This window comes from Urocampus carinirostris, chromosome 6 (genome assembly GCF_059441175.1).
Source record: "Urocampus carinirostris isolate Australia breed hairy pipefish chromosome 6, RoL_Ucar_1.0, whole genome shotgun sequence".
Lineage (NCBI taxonomy): Eukaryota > Metazoa > Chordata > Actinopteri > Syngnathiformes > Syngnathidae > Urocampus > Urocampus carinirostris.
The window spans coordinates 26,178,531-26,202,928 of record NC_142354.1 but is presented as its reverse complement, the minus strand read 5'-3'; the positions used below and the strand labels follow the sequence as shown (position 1 = coordinate 26,202,928).

General features: G+C 39.2%; 1 pseudogene across 1 annotated transcript; it reads left to right on the top strand.

Annotated features, from left to right (window-relative positions):
* The first annotated feature begins 790 nt into the window (after positions 1 to 790).
* Positions 791 to 24,375, top strand: LOC148364394 (myosin-6-like; annotated as a pseudogene). Its single transcript, XR_015850751.1, has 37 exons — positions 791 to 931; positions 1,107 to 1,250; positions 2,987 to 3,090; positions 3,165 to 3,308; positions 4,892 to 5,048; positions 6,527 to 6,554; positions 6,766 to 6,874; positions 7,452 to 7,547; positions 7,659 to 7,722; positions 8,346 to 8,444; positions 8,532 to 8,635; positions 8,692 to 8,830; positions 8,907 to 9,025; positions 10,397 to 10,546; positions 10,665 to 10,835; positions 10,899 to 11,078; positions 11,152 to 11,433; positions 12,360 to 12,447; positions 12,523 to 12,640; positions 12,870 to 12,993; positions 13,074 to 13,210; positions 15,832 to 16,087; positions 16,178 to 16,420; positions 16,516 to 16,692; positions 16,782 to 16,927; positions 17,014 to 17,104; positions 17,179 to 17,568; positions 17,636 to 17,762; positions 18,057 to 18,175; positions 18,244 to 18,440; positions 18,515 to 18,698; positions 18,761 to 18,926; positions 19,009 to 19,133; positions 19,215 to 19,330; positions 19,484 to 19,676; positions 23,061 to 23,264; positions 24,241 to 24,375. The product of XR_015850751.1 is annotated as a myosin-6-like (transcript).
* The last annotated feature ends 23 nt before the right edge of the window (positions 24,376 to 24,398 follow it).

Genomic DNA, 24,398 nt, shown 5'->3' with positions numbered 1-24,398 from the left:
TCCCGTAGGAAACCCACACAGGCACGGGGAGAACATGCAAACTCCACACAGGGAGGCTGCAGTAGCTGGACTTGAACCCTGAACCTCCGCACTGTGGGGTTGCGTACTAACCACCCAGCCACGCTAAATTATTTGCATAATTTCTTCTGGTTTTAAACTTTTTTTTTCATCACATCTCACATTTTAAAGCTCCTTAATTATGCGAACTCCAAAATCATTCAAAGCTAACAAGAATATGCATTGTTTCAGTAAGAATTAAAATGCTTTTTTTACTTTGTGTGAACAATTATTTTTGAGAAATAAAACACAATAATATTAAAATTTCAAGTAAAATATTAAACAACCATATTAATTGCAGGGAAAAAGTCATTTTTATTTCCTAGTTAGTTTGCCAAGACCGTGTGCCACACCATCACGCCCCTCTATTTATAAAAACTTTATTTATAGTAACTTGTATAATGCTGCACAGCACACCAAATAATCCCCAGAGGTTAAGAAAGGCCAATCAAAAGCTAACATCACAGTTGACCTTTCATAATGCAAAAATGAAATCTCTCAATTCTAACATTGGACTCGCTTGTGTTGCTTTTTTAATGCTAAATTCAAAAAGTGAATGGGGGCAATTTTAGTGTAGCCCTTTCCTGCCAAACGTCAAAAATGGTCAAAATGAAGAAATGAAGCATTCTCTCCCCGGTGGTCCCGATAAGCAAGCAACCAAAATAGCCAAAAACGCAGCTTTCCTTTTGTGTCAATTGAGACAGGTGCCGAGCACCAATGGGATCCGGAGGAGGCGGCATATGTTAATGAGGGACAAATGTCCGCAGGCCGTGACCTTGGCAACAAGCTATAAAGCAGCCGGGGCACTTCTCGCCCTGCTGTTGTTTCCTCGTCTGCGACTTGCCAAGTCACCGGACCTTTCTTTGCATCCTAGGTGGGTTGCAATTTTTTTTTTTTTTCTGCAACCCGTGGCCTCTTCAACTCAATTCACTTTTTTGTATTTTAATTTACTCTCCTCATCTCCAATTTCTGTCATCTCTTACAGCCTTGTTGTTAATCTTAGAAGAACAAGCAACAAAGCTTAACGTCATTCGTTGTGTTTTGTTCAGAGGGACCACGCACGTTGGCGGTTGAGCGGGCTTAGTGAAGCAGAACCATGTCCCGTTACGACTTGAAAGAGTTCGGGGAGGCGGCGCCCTTTTTACGCAAATCAGATTTGGAGCAGCTCTCCATGCAAACGGTTGCCTTTGACGGTAGGCCTGCCAACAACGTGTGACACGTTTCTGGTTCTTGGATAATTCTAAATCAATTATTTTGTAGAGAAGGTATTCAGATCCCATGTATGAAACATGAGATGCATTTTTAAATGTTTACAAAGATGTTTTAAATGAACTCAGAGGTTTTGCAAATTTTCGTTGCTGTTGTATTATTTATATGCCCATATTTAACCCTCGTGATTAGAAATAACTTTATTTTGATAATGGAATGTCCATGCCTTTGCGGTCTTTTATTTTCATTTTGTTACTTTCAACCACTCAAAATGTTGAGGGGGACCTTAGCTATGCTTTTCTTTTTATGCCTTCCGTAGTGTTTTTTTCTATGCCTTTCTTTGATAACACATCAAAGCCATCAAAAAGACAAAATATGTAAGAACCCCTCCAAAAGGTTAAATTACTCAATCCAATTGTTACTTTAGAAATCACAGAATACAACTGAGAAATGTGTTCCGAATGCATTTTGCCAGCCACTGAAAAAACATGTTTTTATAAATTTGTATCAACCTAAGGCCCAAAAAAAACGTATTAATAAATACCTATTGTATTGAAACACCATTTCTTTGAAACATATTCAAATAACAAAAATGTTGGCTGATTTAGGTCAGTTTAAATTGTGTGAATTTTAACCTAACATTCATAAGATGTAAAAAATCATTTTCATACTTTGTGCGTAACAGTACCACTAATCTCTGAATTATTTATTTTTTGTTAATTATCTATATTATACCTCAATTAGCAGCACGACAGTGCAGTGGTTAGCACGTTTGCGGCAGAGTTCTGAGGTCCTGAGATCGAACCTTCCTGTGTGGAGTTTGCATGTTCTCCCTGTGCTTGCGTGGGTTTCCTCCGCCCACATTTCAAAAACATGCGCTTCAGGTTAATTGGCCTGTCCAAATTGTCCCTGAGTGTGAATGAGCAAGTGAGTTGTCTGTGTCTATGTGTCCTTCGACTGGCTGGCAACCAGTTCAGGGTGTCCCCTGCCCACTGCCCGGAGATAGCTGTGATGGGCTCCAACACCGCCGCGACCCTACTAAGGATAAGCGGTGCAGATAAGGAATGAATGGATACCTCAATTATTTATCAGTTATTTGAAAATATATTGTTTTCCAATCGGTGTTGTTTTGGTTAATTCCAGACATCGCGGCTGATGGAATATGAGCTTGCTCTGTCCACTCCACGCATCGGCCCGGTATTGCAGTACCTCCGGGAACGGTGCATTCGCAATGATCGCAGCAAGGCTTTAGGGCTAGGACCTTAGCTTGGCCTTTTGGCTGAGAGTAAGTGTCCCGGCTCCTAGGCTTTGTAGCGTATTATGAACTGACCGATAACGGATAATGGATAATGAATAACGAAGATAGATCAATAACCCTTAAAAACCCCCCATCTTAAGAAATGCATCCTTGTTTATATGTAAAAAAAAATATGTATGTAATTTATTTCCACCCGACAGTGACAGAATAAAGAAAATTAATGTCTATAATATTAATCAAGACAAAGACAAGAGTGGGATCATTGATGTGTACTTCCATTTCATTATTTAGTCCATTTTACATTTTCAGACATTAAAATTCTAAAATTATTTATTACCTATCTCTGTAATTGAAGTTTGCTTGACTATTGTAACTCACAGAGAAGTTGAATAATTAGTTTGTTTTTTATATAGAAAAAAAACATTATACTGGAAATATTTAACGAGCCCGTTTTGTGTCTAGGCAAGAAGCGAGCATGGATCCCCGACGAAAAAGAGGCATACATCGAGATCGAGATCAAAGAGCACAGCGGTGACAAAGTCACTGTTCAGACAAAAGGTGGAAAGGTGAGTCAAAAGCCCAAAATGTTATTTTTTTCTTCCTAACCAGGCCTAAAAATGACCTTTTCATCACCTGATAGACTCTTACTGTGAAAGAGGGCGACATCCAGCAGATGAACCCCCCCAAGTACGACATGATCGAGGACATGGCTATGTTGACCCATCTCAACGAAGCCTCCGTGCTCTATAACTTGCGCCGACGCTACGCGGCCTGGATGATCTACGTAAGTGGGTTAGAGGAATGTTTATCAACTGGTGGGTCAGACCCAAAAGTGGGTCATGCATCGGTTTTAAGTGGGTCGGGGGCCTTTGCCTTGGCAAAATAATGTTAAGAAAAGAAAAGAGATTCAATTACACTCCTTAAAAGTAGTAGGTGATAATGCCCTGGAAATGCAATCCGCCATTTTACACCACCGAAAAAAATGATAACGTATGTTTACAAATGTTGAGCATGGCCAAACGCAGATACAGCTGAGAATATAGGACATGTGGATTTTATCATATAGAAGACAAATCTACAGAAGTGAAGCATTGTGGATTTCATGAAAACTGCAGCTAATTGAGCGTTACAGGGAGAGTGTGTATTACTTGACCACTCGAGTGCTACAGAGTACAAAGAAGAATACAAATTACAGAAAATCAAAGTGACCAAACAGCAAAACTAAATTATTCTAATTTCTTTGCCTATACTTTTACAATGTACCCTTAGCAGCAAGATGACCGACCATTATGGTGAGGCTCATGTTAAGTCAAATTAATTCAAATTTCTGGACCTGCAAGTAATGCATGTTTATGTGAAGGTTTGTGTATTTTTGTTTATTATTTGGAGTATGAATTAGGTTTGTTTTACGACTAGGAGGTGGAAAATAATACACACTGTCCTTTTAATAATAATAAAAGTTGCACCATTAACTCTTGTTCTAAAAAGCTACATTTTCGGGAGTTATTTTTAAAATCGAATCAAATGTATTTGTAAAGCACTTTTCAGGCAATACATTGCTACTCAAAGTGCTGTATAAAACTGTGTATAGAAGACAATAAAACAAAAAAACTCCCTCATTTATCCCCTCCCAACAACCCAAAACACAGACATACACAGTGGTTAAAATACAATGAAAATAAAACAAATAGTATTAAAAATAAAACACATTTACGGTAAGGCACAAACTAACCAAATGAGGAATGGGATGAGAGGGAGGCATATCCACACTGATTATGACAACAACAACAAAAAACTACAGAGCTAATATCTCCCAACATATTAAAATACGCTTTTGTGTTAAACTTTTTTTTAAACTGCTGTAGAAGGGACTATAATTTATCAAAGACACAACAAGAGATACTTACAATTTTTGTAGCATTGACTCCAATTGTAAATCCTAAATTGTGATTCGTTGATGTGTGTTATTTTGGAAAAAAAAAATCAAAAATATTTTATATGTACTACATGTATTTTTGTATTTTATTCCAAACTAATTTTAATACATAATGTGTTTTACCACTAGGAGTCGTTAAAAATGCACTCTGACTCTTTAAAGGGAATATTTTTACTTCAAGTTGTTTTGGTTTTGCTGGGTAGGTTTTTTTTTTTTTAAGGTGAATATCCCATCTCTGGTTTAAACTGTTAATCTTTTCATGACTTAGAGGTGGGGTGATTTCTTTTCTTAATTTAGGTCGCAGCTTCTAATTAGGGTTGGATGGTGGGTCCTCCTGAACTACACCAGTTGAGAACCACTGGACTAGAATGCAGCTCGGGCATTTCACCACTTGTCTGAATAATTAGTGTTGACCCCTGTTTGACTTTCAGACCTATTCGGGCCTCTTCTGCGTGACGGTGAACCCTTACAAATGGTTGCCGGTCTACACAGCCCCCGTGGTCGCCGCCTACAAAGGAAAGCGGCGGTCCGAGGCGCCTCCGCACATCTATTCCATCGCTGATAACGCCTACAATGCCATGTTGCAAAGTAAGAGAATGGCTCACCCACGTACACTCACTGAGAAAGAAATATAACATAAGTGAGCCAAATGTACTAGTATGTATACCGGTTTGAGTAAAATCTGGGGTCGCGCTGACATTACCTCATATTTGAGTGCACAGCTTTGTGAAAAGTTTAGACCATATACAGTATTTATTTATGCAATAGTGTAACACGGATCCCTATTTTATAATTAAAACCATGACCTATGTATTTATTTATTGTCTTTTGAAGTCATATTCATCATCAGATACACCAGAGTTGTCTTCTTCGTTTTTCCTGTTTGCGTTTTTTTATATCTTTCAAGACGACTATCTGTTTTCCCCATTATCTAACATTCGTCTCTGGAACCGTGGAAAAAATTTGTGTGATAATGAGATGAAATCTAATGCCTTTTCATGACACCTATATCACTGGTTAGGATTCAGCACTCTCACCGCTGCGACGCAGGTGTGATTCCCGTTGCATTAAATCTTGCAATCGCGGTCAGCAATATTTAAGACTAAATAATCCTTGCACAAATACGCTAATTTAATACTGTAAAACATTGTGTATAACTCGCACCCAAAGTTTGAGGTTTTTATAGGTTTGAAAAATACGCGCCTTATACATGAATAAATATGGTATGTCCTCGTCAAGGCCCTCAGGCTAAATAAGGCCCCTAAGAATGTTTTCTTTGGCCTTTGAGATGATCTTGATTTATTTATCATACACAAGGAATTGTTGCGTATTAGTTACTTCAACTTGCACTTTATTTTATTGTAGATAGGTGAATGATAGAAAACTGCTTTTATTTTTTTAAGGGATTTTACCCCACGTTTGCTAAAATATAGGTTAGTTATGGTGCCTGAATAAAACCGGCTTCATTATATAATGAATTGGGAATTTTTGCACCAAGGAGATTTGTCTTTTGTGCGCGTTTAAAATGAAAGATTACTCACAAACCCATAAGAAATGATTGCTTTATTCGTCTGATCATATTGCAATATATATATATATAGATGTGTGGCATAAAACAAGTTGAACAGTAAATACTTGAATCACTCAACTCGATTTTCATTATAAATAATTTGATTAAAAGAGAATAATTACGTATTTATTTATTCTGGTTTTATTCTTTAATATACTTGTAATTTTTGCCATTTATTTTTTAGATTTTCCCCTAACTGTATAAAATATAAATAAAATCTTGAAGAAAAATATATTTACTATTTGTCAGCCCACACGAGACGGTGTTATCTTTACAAATATTTGACCATTGTTGGGTTGGATCAAAACATTTGGGCCTGCTTTCAGTGATTTGCTTCTACTTTGGGAAATCATAATAATGTTTTTCCTTTTTTTGACACGGTATGGTCAAAACAGTTTACTCAATTATCATGATTTATTTTGATAGTATGACACTAAATAATAAATCTCAAAGAGATGGAACACAAAAGTAAAGTTTGCAAATATTTCTTTTTCAGATAGGGAGAATCAGTCCATGCTTATCACGTAAGTATTTCTCATTCGTTTTTTTTTTAATGTAAACTGTTCAGATTATTAATCCCTGAATTGACAACATTTTTTTACAAAAAATAATTAAAATAGAAACATATTTTCAATGAAAGATTTTTCCCTTTTTTTCCCTTTTGAAAAAGTTTTCCTTGCTTCACTTTGACTGGTTTTCTGCCGTCTGTTCACGTGTCATTTTTCGCACTCCTAGCGGAGAATCCGGTGCTGGCAAAACTGTCAACACGAAACGTGTCATTCAGTATTTTGCCATTGTGGCAGCTCTTGGGGATACATCTGCTAAGAAAGCAGTAAGGCAAATGTGGCAACTGTACTTTTTTCTTTTCTCCTCCCTTTTTCAATCCTTTTTATTTTTGGGCTGAATTTGGTTTTGACTTTTTTTTTGTATATTTTTACCCATACCAGGAATCCTTACTTGTATTTCCATACATTTGCATTCCCCAGAATGTCAGAAGTCATCATGTCTTTCCCCGTGTTTGCTTTGCAGCCCCTTTTGCAATGCTGCTTTTATTGAATTTTGGATGATTTTTCCTCTCCTTTTTTTCATCCAAGTATCTTCTTGAATTTTTGACTTTTATGTTGTTTCATTTTTCATTTCCCTCCCATTCTTCATCATTGTAAAACATGGACGCTTTTTTTCCCTTTTTGATTTTCAATCTTTTTTTTACCATTGCTTTTAACAACCAGCTTCAATTCAATCACGATGTTCCCCGTAGTGAAAGTCTTACCAAGTGATGACAAGATGTTAATCTAAAACATTGTTTTTGGCTTTTCTACCTACAGCAAGGCCCTGCCACAAAGACAGGGGTGAGTTTTTTTTTTTTTTTTAAACTACAATACATGGCAGTTTCTGATTGACCACAAAACGGCTCTTTTTCTCAGGGGACTCTCGAGGATCAAATCATCGAGGCCAACCCTGCCATGGAGGCCTTTGGGAATGCCAAAACATTGAGGAATGACAATTCATCTCGTTTTGTAAGTTTTCTTCAAAACACACTGGCTCCGGGAATTTACATTCATATTCTGTTCTTTTTAAATTATGTATTATGCATTTCATGGAAAAATAGAGCTCCTCTTACCCCACAGGGAAAGTTCATCAGGATCCATTTTGGCCCTACTGGCAAACTGGCTTCTTCTGACATTGATATATGTAAGTTGGCCTACCAACCTTAAGCAGATTGAGCTATGTTTATCGTTTCCATTTGTTTGTTTGCGTACCCCTAGGCGTGGGCCAAATATTTTTGGGTGTTTTAATGACTAACATAGCTGTTGTCATCACTTATGAATGCTCGGAGTTGAGTAAACAATCCACTTTTTTACATTTAATAGCTTCCGATAACCTTTTTCTAAATATAAGTTGTAATTAAGTAGAGGAAAGAGCTAAGTAATGCACATAGGGAAAAAAACTTGCCAGTTGGTCATAGTTAGACAAAGGACAGCATGAGTAGCCCATAGGTCTATTCTTAAATAGCTCACTAGTGATAAGACACTGTGACTCACTAAGAAGTTGAGGTGCAGCGAACGCAATTCTTAGCCGATTAACAATCCCAGGTCTTTTAAAAAGTCAAACATGCCCATCTAAATTTTTGACATTCCAGAATTTTTCAAATAACCTCCACTTCTTGCTCCCACAATACAAAATAATGTCTTGTTTGTTTTTCCTATTTTAGTGATATTGTCAACGTTGCAATATCCAAGAAAAATCCATAAATATTTGCAGAGTAACAAAGTACTTCAGAGCTTTTTTGTTATCTCATGGCATCTCTTCTTCAGACCTTCTGGAAAAATCGCGAGTGATTTTCCAGCAACCGGGCGAAAGGAGCTACCACATTTACTACCAGATCATGTCACAGAAGAAACCCGAACTATTAGGTGGGAACTTTATTGCTGCCTATATAGGTTTTACTACTTCGACGTAAAAATGTAAAAGGTAGTCGTTTCAAACCTCTTCTATTGCAGACATGCTGCTGGTGTCCTCCAACCCGTACGACTATCACTTCTGCTCCCAGGGGGTGACAACTGTGGAGAACTTGGATGACGGACAGGAGCTGATGGCCACCGATGTAAGCGATCAGATCTTGTTGTCGAGCTTCATCAAATAACCAAGCTGCTTTCTCAGCACGCCATGGACATCCTTGGATTCCTGCCGGACGAGAAGTACGGTTGCTACAAAATTGTAGGAGCCATCATGCACTTCGGCAACATGAAGTTCAAGCAAAAGCAGCGCGAGGAGCAGGCGGAGGCCGACGGCACTGAAAGTAAGAAGCTGCCATGGTAACAGAATATGGCACAAAAAACAGTTGGTCATTTCTAACACATCCTTCTTTTGTAAAGGTGCCGACAAGGCCTCATATCTGATGGGAGTCAGTTCAGCTGACCTCATCAAAGGCCTCCTCCACCCAAGGGTGAAAGTGGGGAACGAGTATGTGGTCAAGGGACAGAATGTGGAACAGGTAACACTAAATAATGTAACGTGGTTTATGGAATGAAAACTAGGGTTGGAATCGTTTAATCGGAATTCTGTTTTGTTTTATGATTTTTCTTCTCAAATTTATTTCAATATTTTTGTTTTCTTGATCTATTTTCTATAATAACTGTTATGTTATTTTTAAAAATATTTGTTGTATAAGTATTATTCTTTCAGTAGCTATGTGGAATATGGGGACAGGAAATTGTGAAAAAGGTCATGTAAAAATACAATTGCCAAATGTCGTCTAATCTTCTTTTGCCTGTATGGACATGCAGTAATAACAAAATAATAGAATAGTCATTATTGTCATTGCCGTAATGTACAATGCTGGCAAGATTAGACATGGCACTCAATGAGAAACACATAATAAGACTTAAAACGAAAAATATGATTACTTAAAGAACATAAAAAAATATCACATAGGCGATATTCATACTTTCACAGACTGCACTAAGCATTAGTTACTCAAAATGTCTTAAAATATTCTCCAAATGTAATCCAAAATTGAATAAATTCTTATTATCTTTAATTTCCACAATATTTAAAAATAAAAACAAATAATGACTAACATTGTTATACCAATTTGTAATACCTCATTACATTTTCTATATTTGACTTTTTGTGAATTTAAATACTGTATGATTAGTATTAAATGTTAAAGTTGTGGCAAATCTTTTTTGTAGATTTATTTACTGTAAAATCAACCCTTTAAAGAAATCATCAAAGTAAGTCCATCTACTTGATTAGAAATGCTCTCCTACAAATACCTCTGTCATATGATAAATATTAAATAATATTGTTTGGAAATATAAGATGTCTCAGGAAATGTATGCCCACTTTCACTTGAGATTTAATTTTGGAGTAAGGATGGCAGATAATGGGCTTACTCTTGTGCAAAAAACATTGTCTAAAACAGTTTGGAAATTTGAAAATAAAGCTGATATGTAAAGACATGTTAGGGCATCTGTGTGTGAAACTCTTTGCACTTCAGCTTTATTTTCACATTTCCAGAATGCTTTCAGAACATTTTTTTCCTGTACGAACGTAAGCCCGATATCCGCCATTCTCTTTCCAAAATAAAACCTGAAATAGAACAAAAATGTACTGGCTTTTTTCATGTTAGAGCGTGTATACCTTTTTTGGGAAACCCAGTATATATTTTACCATTTCAGTTATTAAATGTTTAAGAAAATTGTATATTATAGGGTTCCCCAAAAAATTTTCTGACTATCACAATGTTTTCATTAGTTTAAATATAAAAGGCACTAGCGAAACTGCACACACACAAGAAACTGGAGCTACCGTATGTGCATAGATGACAGCTGCATATACAATATTTGCGCATGTGTTGTAGGTTAACTATGCCGTCGGTGCTTTGGCCAAAGCGACATACGACCGCATGTTCAAGTGGCTGGTGGGCCGGATTAACAAGACCCTCTACACATCACTGCCCCGCCAGTTCTTTATAGGAGTGCTGGACATCGCCGGATTTGAAATATTTGAGGTAAGCGGACTTATTATGCATTCAAACTCTTGTTTGTAAATAACCACCGACCTCAGGGATGCTTCCAGGCAACGAACAATGCTTTCAATGCTTTTAACCCGGCGGTCTCTCTTTGTAGCTCAACAGCTTCGAGCAGCTGTGCATCAACTTTACCAATGAGAAACTGCAACAGTTTTTCAACCACCACATGTTCATCCTGGAGCAGGAGGAATATAAGCGGGAAGGCATCGAATGGACCTTTATCGACTTCGGCCTGGATCTCCAGGCGTGCATTGATCTCATTGAGAAGGTAGCAAAGTCAAATTCTGTACATTTTTTAGCTCCACAAGAGTAAAACCTTGCTGTCCTGCAGCCTCTCGGCATCATGTCCATCCTCGAAGAGGAGTGCATGTTTCCCAAAGCGTCGGACAGCAGCTTTAAAGCCAAGATGTTTGATAATCACATCGGCAAGTCTCCAAATTTCCAAAAGCCGCGCCCGGACAAGAAGCGCAAGTACGAAGCACACTTTGAGCTTGTTCACTATGCCGGAGTGGTGAGTACTGCCTTCTATATTTTGCTTACTTATTGGGTAGTCATAATAATTTCATGTTTGCTGCGTTCGACAGGTGCCGTATAATATCATTGGCTGGCTGGACAAAAACAAGGACCCGCTGAATGAGACAGTGGTGGGCGTTTTCCAGAAATCCTCTAACAAGCTGCTTGCTTGCCTGTACGAGAACTACGTCGGGTCTGACTCGACAGTTAGAGGTAATGTTCCGCGTGTAATATAGCCAGAGAAGAAAAGAGATCAACAGGCTAATGTAAGCCCGACTGCAGATCCCAAGCCCGGGGCCAAAGAGAAGAGGAAAAAGGCTGCTTCCTTCCAGACCGTGTCTCAGTTGCACAAGGTGAGCCCGATGCGTATCAAGCGTTTAATTCTGGATGCGGAGTGGGTTGGAGAAACTCTGGGACGGAGGCAGTTAAGACTTGCAGTGATGTTTAGGGCAATGATCACATGAACATCACTTTAAGTCTGTGCTGGCTTCTCCCTCTTTTCAACATCTACAAAAGAGGGACAAAAAAGTACAGGTGCAAGTAGATGATATACATTTTTCTTGCTGCTTCTTTTGTAATAGGATAAAATGGCAAAGCGGGGTTCCTTGTGCATATGTATTAAAAATATCAATTGCACAATTCATACTTTAGAATTCAATTATTGAATAATTCAATTCAACACTACAATATTAGTCAATCCACCTCATTATGTCTGCAATAAAAATTGATTACTCTGTAGGGTGATTAACTTACAACTGTATTTGATTCACTTTGACTCAAAATGTACAGCAAAGCTTAATAGAACCCATTCACGCAAAATACTTTTGGGGTTTTTTCCCTCCATACACGGCAATTCAAGTTCTTAACTAAAATCAACACCCCATTGTAAAAAAATCGAAGGAAATCGACCATCATCACTTTACAGACCTTTTCATAAATATATAATTGTAAGTATCATTATTGCTTATATTAAATTTCTAGCAAAATTCCACAATGTAATTTCACGCAAACGCAAAAATTCTCTACATTTTGATCACCAACTAGTCAGCAACTATTCATCCAGAGCCCAAAAAGACATAACAGCACATAAACTAAATGGCCATGATTTAATTTTTTCCCTCTTATGTGATCCAAAATTTCCAAAGGAGGTACTAAAAAGGAGTAGGTAAAAGTAAAAAAACCTATAGCCAAGCTATAAATTCCCCTACTTGAAGCTGTTTTTTTTAAATTATGAATTATCACTGATTTCAGTTTCCTCTGCTCCCTTTATTTTCTCTAGGAAAATCTCAATAAGCTGATGACTAACCTCCGCAGTACTCAACCTCACTTTGTGCGCTGCATCATCCCCAATGAGACAAAGACTCCCGGTATTTAAAACCTCAGGTCAAACGTGTCGCGCACAGCCACAAATTGTGGGTCAAACTAAAGTTTTTTTTGTGCAGGTGTCATCGACTCATTTATGGTGCTACATCAGCTCCGTTGCAACGGGGTACTGGAGGGCATTAGGATTTGCAGAAAGGGATTTCCTAATCGCATCCTCTATGCAGAGTTCAAGCAGCGGTGAGTTAAAGCAGACCTTGAGAACAAGGAGTTCGACTACCTTTCTGTAAATTTTTAAATAAAAAAACTAATCTTAACATTTACACAAAGCAAAACGCCATAACAACCAACTTGCCTAGCTATGTAGACAAAATACTCAAAGTAAAACAACAACAAAAAATTCAACAATTAAAAATCCAGAAGATATATATATCACTTTTCCTTATTTTTTTCCTCTGTGTGTATCCAGCTACCGGATCCTGAACCCACAAGCCATCCCAGATGACAAGTTTGTGGATAGCAGGAAAGGTGCAGAGAAGCTTCTGGCTTCTTTGGAAGTCGACCACAACCAATATCGATTCGGACACACAAAGGTTTCATTCCCTGTTTTGAGGGATGCTGTGATGTCATTTTCGACATATTCATAATACAGTTGTGTTACTCTGCTTTACAGGTGTTCTTTAAGGCAGGCCTGCTGGGTCATCTGGAGGAAATGAGAGACGAGCGTTTAGCCAAAATTCTGACGCTGCTGCAGGCGGTGGCAAGAGGTCATCTGATGAGGGAACAGCTAAGGCTGATGAATCGAAAGAGGTAAACCTAGAACTCCTATTGCAACAGTAAAGGTATTCTCATAGTTTTTTTTTTCAACTAGGCACAGAACGTGTAGTGTTCCTCCCCACATTATTCAAGTATGTTGCAAAATATTCCACAGGCCGGGGTACTTGAGAAATTTAGTCCCAAATTTGACCCATCTGGCTAGTTTGCTGAAGAGCTGTATCATTGAGGTTACACAACACTTTCAAAATGGCATAGCCAATTAAGAAAAAAATGTGAGGCGAGCTCTGAAACAGACAGCGATTGTAGTGAACGGCGGTTGCATACCGCTCATTTTGGCTTGGAGGTAGGCAATTGTGGCTTTTCATTTGTTTTTCACGCGTGTGTCGAGGTTGGTATAAGTTTATCCAGCTAGCTTCCTGCTAGCGTCTTGGCAGCCAACGGCTTTTCTGTTTAGTTTGCTCATGGTTGCCGCTTATTGGCTTCCCATTGTGCGTTGTTTGGCCGGCTAGTCTGCCGTTAGAGTCAGTTTTGCCGTTTATATTGGTTTATTGCCTTAGCCATTGCCCCAGTTTGCTATTGGTTCCCGGCTAGCCTGGATGCTCACCATGTGTTTTTTGATTAGCTAGTCTGGCTTTAGCGCCTGTTTTGCTGTGTTCCTTCGTTTATTTATTTAGCCGTTGCTGCTTTTCGTTGTTGGTAAGCGTGGCTGCTCACTGCATGTTTTTTAGAACCCAGCTTAATGTTTTTCTGCCAAGGCTACAAACGCCTATCATTGACCGTTAACCCCAGTCAACGGCTTTTTATTTTTGCCAGTTAGCCATTTTTGCTGCTCGCCCTTTCTTTGCCAGCTGCAACACAACACCTAGGCATTCTCCAAAAAAACGACCAAAACTTCGCTTAAAACACTCGTAATGATTTGACTAATTAACACGTAAAACAATATGGCGACTAGCTTGCTAGAGTGCTAGTGTTCCTCCGATGACTTCACATCTCAGGAAGACAAAGACAAGACACGTTGTCTTCAAAATTGATTGTTTAGGAAAATAATTTAAATATGCAGCTGAAATATACAGTATAAGATTTTTTGCAAAAAACATTTACTATTTCCTCACATTTTGCATGTTTAGAAATTTAGGATTACCTTTACCCCTAAAGCATTGTTGCCAGAGTAAGCGAGGCGTGTGGGTACCCTTGTACAGTTGCCTGCCCCGCAAGTGTGGCATTTCTGTTAATAAACTTCAACGCGCCCGCCCTCAAGTCTGCATCCATTCTCTCCATTAGCGCTCCGTAAAACAAACAATGCTGACAGCGCCCTCAGAGCCACATGGCGACATGTGTCAAGTGGCAGCTGCTCCAGGCAAAAAGGGGGCCTCCCTAAAAATACAACCCCCTTCTTGGATGCCCAATGGCCCCTGGCCCCTTTTGTCCGCGGCGCCTGTGCTTCCAAGCAAGTGCATTGATAGGATGTGTGGCGGGTGACGAGAGGATTAAAGCCTGCCGCCTAACAGAAGGTTTCGGTTGCTAAAAAAACACGGAGCTCACCTTTGAGGGGCGCCCGGCGTGGAGTTATGGCAAGAATGCGATGGGTTCCTCCCTGCCCACCCTCATTCAGTCACGCTGGTCGTGCGCACACCCACTAAAAATTCACCCTCTAAACACTGACGGCAAGTCCTTGAGCGGCAGGTTGTGGCTCCATATTTAGGCCTGTAAGAAGCCATCCCGCAGAGACTAAATCAATCCGCTAACACAGTCGGGTCACTCGTGAAACATCAAAGGCGGCACTGGGCGTATCAGTTCACACTATCACATCCCCACCCTCGTGTGTGATTAGTGCAACTGAGCATCAAGGGCAAGTCACTAAATAAAGAAAAGCATACCTCTAGAATTACACTATGGAACCTGCTTCGTTTGACTACTCAATCAAAGACCGAATGTGACATCATTAGTCACATTTCAATGCAAAATAAAATATCCTTTATCCAAAACGTTCAATTAAACTATGAAAAATTATCCCAAAACATGATCACAAGTGTAGATTGAATTGAAATTAAACAAAGTTACCGTATAAGTGCAATCTTTTAGTTCTCGCACAATAAAATAAGGAAAAATGTATCTTAAAAAAACTTAATGTCAAAGTCAGAGAATATTTTGGCTGTTTTGTTTTAATCTCATCTTTTGAGCAAAACCATTTCAAACTAACTTTAATTATAAGCACATTTTGAAAAGAGGCTAACTAATTTACACACATATCCAAGTGAAACATTGTGAAATTGTGGATTGGCACTCGCCCATACTATTTACAATATTTTCAGACAATATGTTATTGACAGTACAACAACTAAAGTTTAGAAGGATATAATTTACTACCATACCTTATTACTATATTTGAACTAAACTCACTTGTCCCACATAATTGCTACCAGTCAGAATTTTATCCCCAAATCCATCTGCTTTTTGGAGACAGCATTGTGCCTGGTAGAGTGTAGTAGGACATTATAGGATAGCTACTTTTAGCTATTTAGATAACTTCAGTAGATTAAAAATGCAACAATATAAATACAATATAAATAAAAATGAAAACACATTTTAAATAGGTTTGAACATAACAACGACAGCTGAGGTATTTAATTCCACATGTTATATTTTGGTTGCAGGGAAGCCCTAATGATTATCCAGTGGAACATCCGAGCCTTCAACACTGTAAAGCACTGGCCTTGGATGAAGCTCTTCTTCAAGATCAAGCCCCTTCTAAAGAGCGCTGCCACCGAGAAAGAGCTAGCCACTCTGAAGGAGGAGATGGTGCAGCTCAAGGACGCAATGGAGAAAACCGACGTCAAGCGCAAAGAGCTGGAGGAAAAGCAGGTCAGCCTGATCCAAGAGAAGAACGACCTCTCGCTGCAGCTGCAGGCGGTACGTGTACTTATTCCTAACCGATTCACACATTACTCTTTTATACCAGGAATGTCATTGGATCTTTTTTCCCCTCATTCTCACCGACAGGAGCAAGACAATCTTGCAGATGCCGAGGAACGCTGCGACCAGCTCATCAAAACAAAAATCCAGCTGGAAGCCAGAGCCAAAGAAATGCAAGAGAGGCTAGAAGATGAAGAAGAGACAAACGTTAATCTTATGGCTAAAAAACGAAAGTTGGAGGACGAATCCGGCGAGCTCAAGAAAGACATTGATGACTTGGAGCTGACATTGGCAAAAGTAGAGAAGGAGAAACACGCCCTTGAAAACAAGGTGAATGATTTGCGGAATAAAGGACCCCAACACAATTAAACGTAAGCAACATCCGTCTGTGATGGTAGTTCACCCTAAAAAAATGTTTGTTGTAGGTAAAAAATCTTGTTGAGGAGATGTCAGCTTTGGACGAAACCATACTGAAGCTGACCAAGGAGAAGAAGGCTCTCCAAGAGGCCCACCAGCAAACTCTGGATGATCTTCAGGCGGAAGAAGACAAGGTCAACACTCTGACCAAAGCCAAATCAAAGCTTGAGCAACAAGTAGATGATGTAAGTCGTGTGCAACAGCAAAACATTTGAGAACCCACACATTAGAAACATTAAGTATATTTGGTAACAGTAATCTTTGTGTAAACTAGCTTGAGGGCTCCTTAGAGCAAGAAAAGAAGCTACGTCTGGATCTGGAACGGAACAAACGCAAACTGGAAGGAGACCTTAAACTTTCTTTAGAGTCTGTTATGGATCTTGAGAACGACAAACAGCAGATGGAAGAACGCCTCAAGAAGTAAGAATGGCTGAAATTTTCACAAGATATGTTGCCTCAAAACGTATCACGAGCTTGTGTTTTAAGATGATTTTGTTGTCAACCAGGAAAGACTTTGAAATGAACGAGATGAGCTCCAAAATAGAAGATGAGCAGTTGTTGGTCAGCCAGCTCCAAAAGAAAATCAAGGAGCTTCTGGTAAGCATCACCCAAGGGTCAATTTGAGTTTTTCTAGTGCGCAAAAAAGCCATAGGTCGACCCCGTTTGTCCAGGCCCGCAATGAGGAGCTTGAGGAAGAGCTAGAGGCTGACAGAGCCTGTCGAGCTAAAGTGGAAAAGCAGCGCGGCGATGTGGCCCGTGAACTAGAGGAGCTAAGCGAGCGCTTAGAAGAGGCCGGCGGAGCAACCTCTGTCCAGGTCGAGATAAACAAGAAGAGGGAAGCAGATTTCCTGAAGCTGCGGCGCGACCTGGAGGAATCCATGCTTCACCATGAGGCTACAACTGCCAACTTAAGGAAGAAGCACGCCGACACCATCGCCGAGCTGAGCGAGCAGATCGACAGCCTGCAGCGGGTCAAGCAGAAGCTGGAGAAAGAAAGGAGCGAGGCCAAGATGGAGGTCGACGACCTGGCCTCCACTGTAGAGCAACTCTCCAAGGGCAAGGTCAGTAGAAACAGAACAAAAGATTACTATTTAGAAAGGAACAGCATTGATCATCTCTCGCCTGCAGGCAACTGTGGAAAAGACATGTCGACTGTACGAAGATCAGCTCAGCGAAGCCAAAGCCAAAGCTGAGGAACTTCAGAGGCAGCTCAATGACAGCACCGCCCTTAAGGCCCGAGCCCAGGCTGAGAGTGGTAAGTAATGTTTGTTCTTATCACAAAATGTGGGCAAGTACAATCTATTCACTTTCAACTCTTTAGGAAGTTGACCTTCTCTAAATTCTTAATCCAGTTAGCAAACCACTTGGACATACATTTTTTGTGTCAGATGACTTGCAAAGACTAAAAGACTTAAGCAATATCAAATATCCAGAAAAAGACTGGAAGACTTATGTGATTAGGGAGCAAACTCTGATCTTTGTCAAACTCTAAAACGTCTTCCTAACTTGTCAAGTCAAGTATTGGTAACATGCTCCTGTTCCCACACAGCCGAGCAGGGCAGGAAACTGGAGGAACGAGACTCCATGGTCTCCCAGCTTCAACGCGCAAAGATGTCCTATGGTCAAAACGTTGAAGATCTCAAGAAGCAGCTAGATGAAGAGACTAAAGTCAGTTCCTGATTCTCATAAGTTTGTTGACTTGGTAGATCCTCTCAAACATCATTCATTCTCTCCAGGCAAAGAACGCCTTGGCACACGCTGTTCAATCAGCTCGTCATGACTGCGATCTCCTGAGAGAGCAGTATGACGAGGACCAGGAGGCCAAGGCAGAGATGCAGAGGGCATTGTCCAAAGCCAATGCTGAGGTGGCTCAGTGGAGGACTAAGTACGAAACTGACGCCATACAAAAGACGGAAGAACTGGAGGAAGCTAAGTGAGTGAACAATTGAAAAAAATCATAAAAATCACAGATTTTACCAAAGCGGGTGTCATACTTTTTGGTACCAGGAAGAAACTGGTGACACGACTTCAAGACGCTGAGGAGACAATGGAGGCCACCAATGCCAAGTGCTCTTCTCTAGAGAAGACAAAGCATAGACTCCAGACAGAGATCGAAGACCTGATGATCGACTTGGAGCGTTCCAATGCGGCAGCTGCTGCCCTGGACAAGAAGCAACGCAATTTTGACAAGGTAAAGCCAATACATTTAAAGCAGCTCAATTTGCTTAAAACTAAACTTAATTTCTCCACCAGGTGTTAGCCGAGTGGAAACAAAAGCATGAAGAGTGTCAAACTGACCTGGAAGCATCTCAGAAAGAGTCCCGTTGCCTGAGCACTGAGCTCTTCAAACTGAAAAATTCCTACGAGGAGACCCTTGATCATCTGGAGACTGTCAAGCGGGAGAATAAAAACCTGCAGGGTAAGCAAGAAAGGGCACAGTGACTCTTTAGTTATTTGATACATAACTCGAATCTTGATTTTTCTTCTTCTCTGCCGATTAGAGGAGATATCCGACTTGACCGATCAAATCAGTCAGGGAGCTAAGACCATCCAGGAGTTAGAGAAAATCAAGAAAGGTCTCGACATGGAAAAAAGCGAAATTCAAGCTGCACTGGAAGAAGCAGAAGTAAATATGTGTTGGGCTAACATTAAGACAGAAATAGTTTACAAATTAAGATGACATTACATGAATACATTTGTGTTTCAGGGTGCACTTGAGCACGAAGAAAGCAAAACCTTGAGGATCCAGCTGGAGCTTAACCAAATCAAAGCCGATATTGACAGAAAGCTGGCAGAGAAAGACGAAGAAATTGACAACCTCCGGTTAGTTTTCCTTTCCTTTGTTTCCAAATCCTACATCATTAATTGACCGAGACATAGTGATTAACAAAATATGGGCATTCTTTTCTACTGCTGCACTTGAAAATGTGTAAGGTGACAGCTATTCTGAAACATGCTCTTTTCACCTACCTTTAGCCGGAACCACCAGAGAGCACTGGAGTCCATGCAGGCTACCTTGGATGCGGAGGCCAGGTCCCGCTGCGAAGCAGTGCGTCTCAAAAAGAAAATGGAGGGAGACCTGAATGAGATGGAGGTGCAGTTGAACCATGCCAACAGGCAGGCTGCTGAGTCCCAGAGACTCTTGAGAACCGTCCAGATTCAGCTTAAGGTGATTTTTGACAGACGATATCGATTGATACAAATTCAGAAACTTTCAAAGTTCTTTTTAAAATGGCCCGAAGATAAAGTTGGAGGACTTGAGTCACATGACTGGATAGACTAGCTTGATAGGCAGCCGTTTTAAGACCTGCTTAGCCAACTTTGATTTTAATATACTCAACATGAAAGGGCAAGACTTGCTTGTTTGAATTTGACACAGTTCCCGGTATTTGTATGTAGTGTTCCCTCACGTTTTGCTGATGATATGTTACAAGATCCTCAGGTTTTTTTTATCTTCATTCTTGTTTATGACCAATAAAACACTGTTTGGCAAATTAAAGTACAATGAACTCTCATTTATTGAGAGGGATATGTTTCAAAAATAACTCTGGATTAGGTGGGATCAGATAAGTACAACCTTTTTTTTTTTTTTACAATATATTATACAATTTAAAAAATCTATTATACTTTATAACAAGGGCTGTTTCAGCATGGGTGGAAGAGCTGTGTCCTCACCAAAATCAAGCAATCATTGCTATATTCCCACCAAGATTATGTGGTCACTTAAAGAAAGTCCCCACCAATGATCTATGCCCTTTTATAATTTATTGATATGAAATGCTCAAGATCATATTATTTTTTTCATACGTACTGAACTATAAAAAAATGTCGTCGTCGATGTGGTTGACTGTTTTTCCAATAAAAATGCAGAACACAATGCAATTTAGTGAAAGAGTGAGCCGTGAAAAGTGGACCGCGTTATTGTGAGGGTTAACTGTAAAACGTCTAATTCTAATGTATACTTTGCACAGCATCCAGCATCACTGTTCAGACTACTCAATAAACGAAATCAGTAATTATATCATTTTTCTGTCACTAAAATTAAACATCCAAAAACAAAGATGATATAAACGACTCGCATGCAGGTTAAATTAACTAGAGCTTTGTTAGCATATTAGCTGGAACTGCCAAGTTAACTGCACAAACTGAGACAACACCGTACTTGAGAACAATAAACTAAAACCTTACATTACAGGGGAATAAACTCACATTTTCGGTTATCCATCGACTGAAAACTTCATAAAATAGACTCAATAAGGAACTTTGTGTTTTTTTTTTTGCTCAAGTGAGAAAGTATCAACCTTGAGAAACGGGCAGGTTCTTTCATTCTCGAATGCGTTCAAAGACTGCCGATGGTGTAGGAAATCTCGAATTTTGATAACTGGGGCTGGCCATTTAAATCGGTTCGATTTTGATTCTATAAAATGCAGTTTACGCCTACGCCTTCACGACAGTCTGAGTAATTGAGCCGGTTTGATCACGACTGACAATTTATTTTCACAAATTCCACGTTGTTGACTTTACATTTGTTGCGTATAAAAACGGTTACTTTTTTGTGTACATTTAAAAATATTTTCATTTATGTTTCCTGTGGTTTTCATTTAATATGTTTTACATAACAAATGTAAAGTTTATTCTTCTAAGGTTTCTTCATTTTCCTCATGTTGAGGTTTTTGAGTTTTTCCTTCCCCTCATGTAGGTTTTAGATCAGGGGATGGTATAATAAAAGTCTATGGTTTGCAATAATCTGTGGTCTGTGCAGCCCTTAGAGACTCTTTGTGATTAAGAGCTACACAAATAAGCATTACTATTACATAGTTTGTTGTTGCAGAGAATTGTCTATATTTTTAATCAAAATGTAGTTTTTGTTTTCGGAGATTCTGAGTTGTTTGAAGTTGACATTAAAGTTTTTTAGTATAATTAGGTTTAGAGTTACACAACACAGCAGCGTCTTGTGGTAGAGTGAAAAAAATAAATGCTACAATAATTTAGTAGTATGGTTTTCAATAATTCATTTTGTGCATAATGTTCCATTATTAATGGTAATACAGTCCACTAATTAAGGTGACTGTCAAAAAGCATTTCTCGTTTTCTGATTCGCCCCATCTTGTTTCTTGTTTTTTCACTTTTCCCTCTTTTTATTTTTTTATTTTTCTTCGTTTGTTTATATTTCGTTTAATTTCCCCCTTTTTTCAAGTCATTACTAGTCTGAATCAATCCAACCCACAATAATTATTTTATGGCTATAAAACATTAATTTGCAACCAAAGCTGTGATACATAGAAAAGCATCAATAATAAACTCATAAAATAGAAATTTTAGGAATTTAGCCACACTTAACTCACCCAAAATTATTTTTATTTTAACACAGAATCCACCCTCCTCTCCTTTCTCAAGAACTTTTCGATTACTCTGTTGTACAGATTATGAGTGCGTTACAGTTCAATCATAAAGTTCTTTTCGATCGCCATCTTTTAAGGGCTGAAAATGTCCGTTCCTCAAAGGCAGTGGAGGCGCTGAATATACTGCATTTGCTTGTGCAAATGGTTTTAGTGAATTAGCGCCCTCTATATTTGCGAAAGTGGTAAAGTTTCTCTAGACCTTCCAAAATCCAAATTTGGACCTTTTCGAAATTTGATTGGCTGAACCCACAGCGATATCACAGCAATGTGGGTCTGCGGGGCTGCCTGCACATGGAAGATTGCAGGCCTAGGGGCAGATTACTGAGCCTAGCAACAAGTAATCTTAAAATATGATTGATTAAACGTAGATGTAAATGGTCTGCATTTATATAGCGCCTCTGTTTTTTTCATATTTTCGTCCTATGGTCTGCATATGTATAGCGCTTTTCAAGTCAATGAAGACATCCCAAAGCGCTTTACAAATGCTTGGATATGAAAGCACACGTGTTGGAAGCAGCGAATCGGGAGAAACCATGAAAGGAAGCAGACAATTTGGAATTACTGTCTATGTTTACCATTATTTGTGGCTTTACTTGGGCAAAGCACAAAAAACAGCATCAGTCATTAATTAACAAGTATTGATTTATATCTATCTATCCTGGTCATATCCCTCAAGAGGGGTGAGCGGCAGCAAGACAAACACATACACAAAAACAAAATAAAAATAAAAATGGGAAAAAGTAGCAAAAAACACGCACAAAAGTTTTTTTTTTACCATGGCCAACCCAAATGCCCAAACACCCAAACAAGTAAAGCACCTCTGCACCCACGTTGGTCATGCTTTCGTCCATCCAGATAAAATGGGACACAAGAAAGCGGCCATGTCACTCGGGTCAGGGTGACACCACACACTCTTCTGTTCAACAGCAGGGCCAAACAAGTATTGATAGACTAAATAAAACTAACATCACATGATTTCAGCAGAGAAGGCCTTGCAGGCCCTCACTGCCCATCACGGCTATACACCAATGTAGAATGAGGCCTACCTGAATCTCATAAGAAATAATAATAATAAAATAAAAATAAAACAATACTAATCAATTGAAATCAAATGAAATAGAGACTCACTTGTGGCACACTTTTCCTACCAGGACGTCCAAGTGGAGCTGGACGACACCCATCACAAGAACGAGGAGCTGAAGGAGCAAGTGGCCATGACCGAGCGGCGCAACAATTTGCTGGCCGCCGAAGTGGAGGAGCTCAGGTCTCTACTGGAACAGAACGATCGGGCCCGCAAACTAGCTGAAAACGAGCTGATTGAAGCCAGCGAGAGAGTCAGCCTGCTGCACTCGCAGGTATTTTGGGGTACCAAATTTCAAAACCCTTTAGGCACTTAACAGTGAGGAGAAGATGAAACGATATAAAGAAGATATTTATTCCTCTTATAGAGGCTTCCGAGGGTCGGGTGACTTTTTAAACGGCTGCCATATTGGATTACAAGCAAAGAAATAAATACAAATCTGTCTGCGTACTTAACAAATTTGGACAGGGTTTCGAAGACTAAAAAACGGGAAAAATATAACACAACCCGATACAATTTCTCATTTGGTTGCTGCTATTTAAAAAGACATCTCAGAATTTGTTTTCATTGTAAATATTCCATTCAATCTTTCTTCCTTTGAAATAGCACCAACAATACAATACGCATTTATGACTAAACATGCAGACATCTACTTGTACAATTGATATTTCTAGTCCATAAAAGTAAATGTTTTGCAACACTCCGAATTAAAGCAACTTAATTAATGATGTCCCTTTTCAAGCAGATATCATCATATCCATTGAAAAATTCCAAATGTTTTTTTTCTTTATGAAATTTGATAAATATCGTGATGGATTAAATAATTACCTGATTAAAAAAAGCAGGTCAAGAAAAATCCAGCTAGCTAATTGAATATTGGGGACACCGGGGGTAGCACCAAATCAACGCATTATTAATATCGTAGTTTTTTTTTTTTTTTTTTTTTTTACAATTTTATACATATTACCATCACATTTCTAACATTTGATGGGCCGGATTTAGAAACCTGATGGGACACATATGGCCTGCAGGCTTTAGTTTGCCCCATCCTGGTCTATATAGTTGCCCTGAACAGCTTAGAAAGGCTGAAAGTTAATTGATTACATTCAGTGCCAGGAATCAAAAGTTCAAAAGATTCTTCAAGAAGTTTCATTTAGCTTCATTTATCTGTAACCAGGAATTCCCTACATTTAGGGCAAGCTATGATTATTAATGCATTGTTTAAGCACTGTCTACATTTCCTAATCTAGAACACAGGACTGATTAACCAAAAGAAGAAACTGGAAAGTGATCTCAGCGCGCTCTCGAATGAGGTGGACGATGCCGTGCAAGAGTGCCGCAATGCGGAGGAGAAGGCCAAAAAGGCCATCACTGATGTAAGCTGAGCAAAATAGAGAAGCTGGAACCT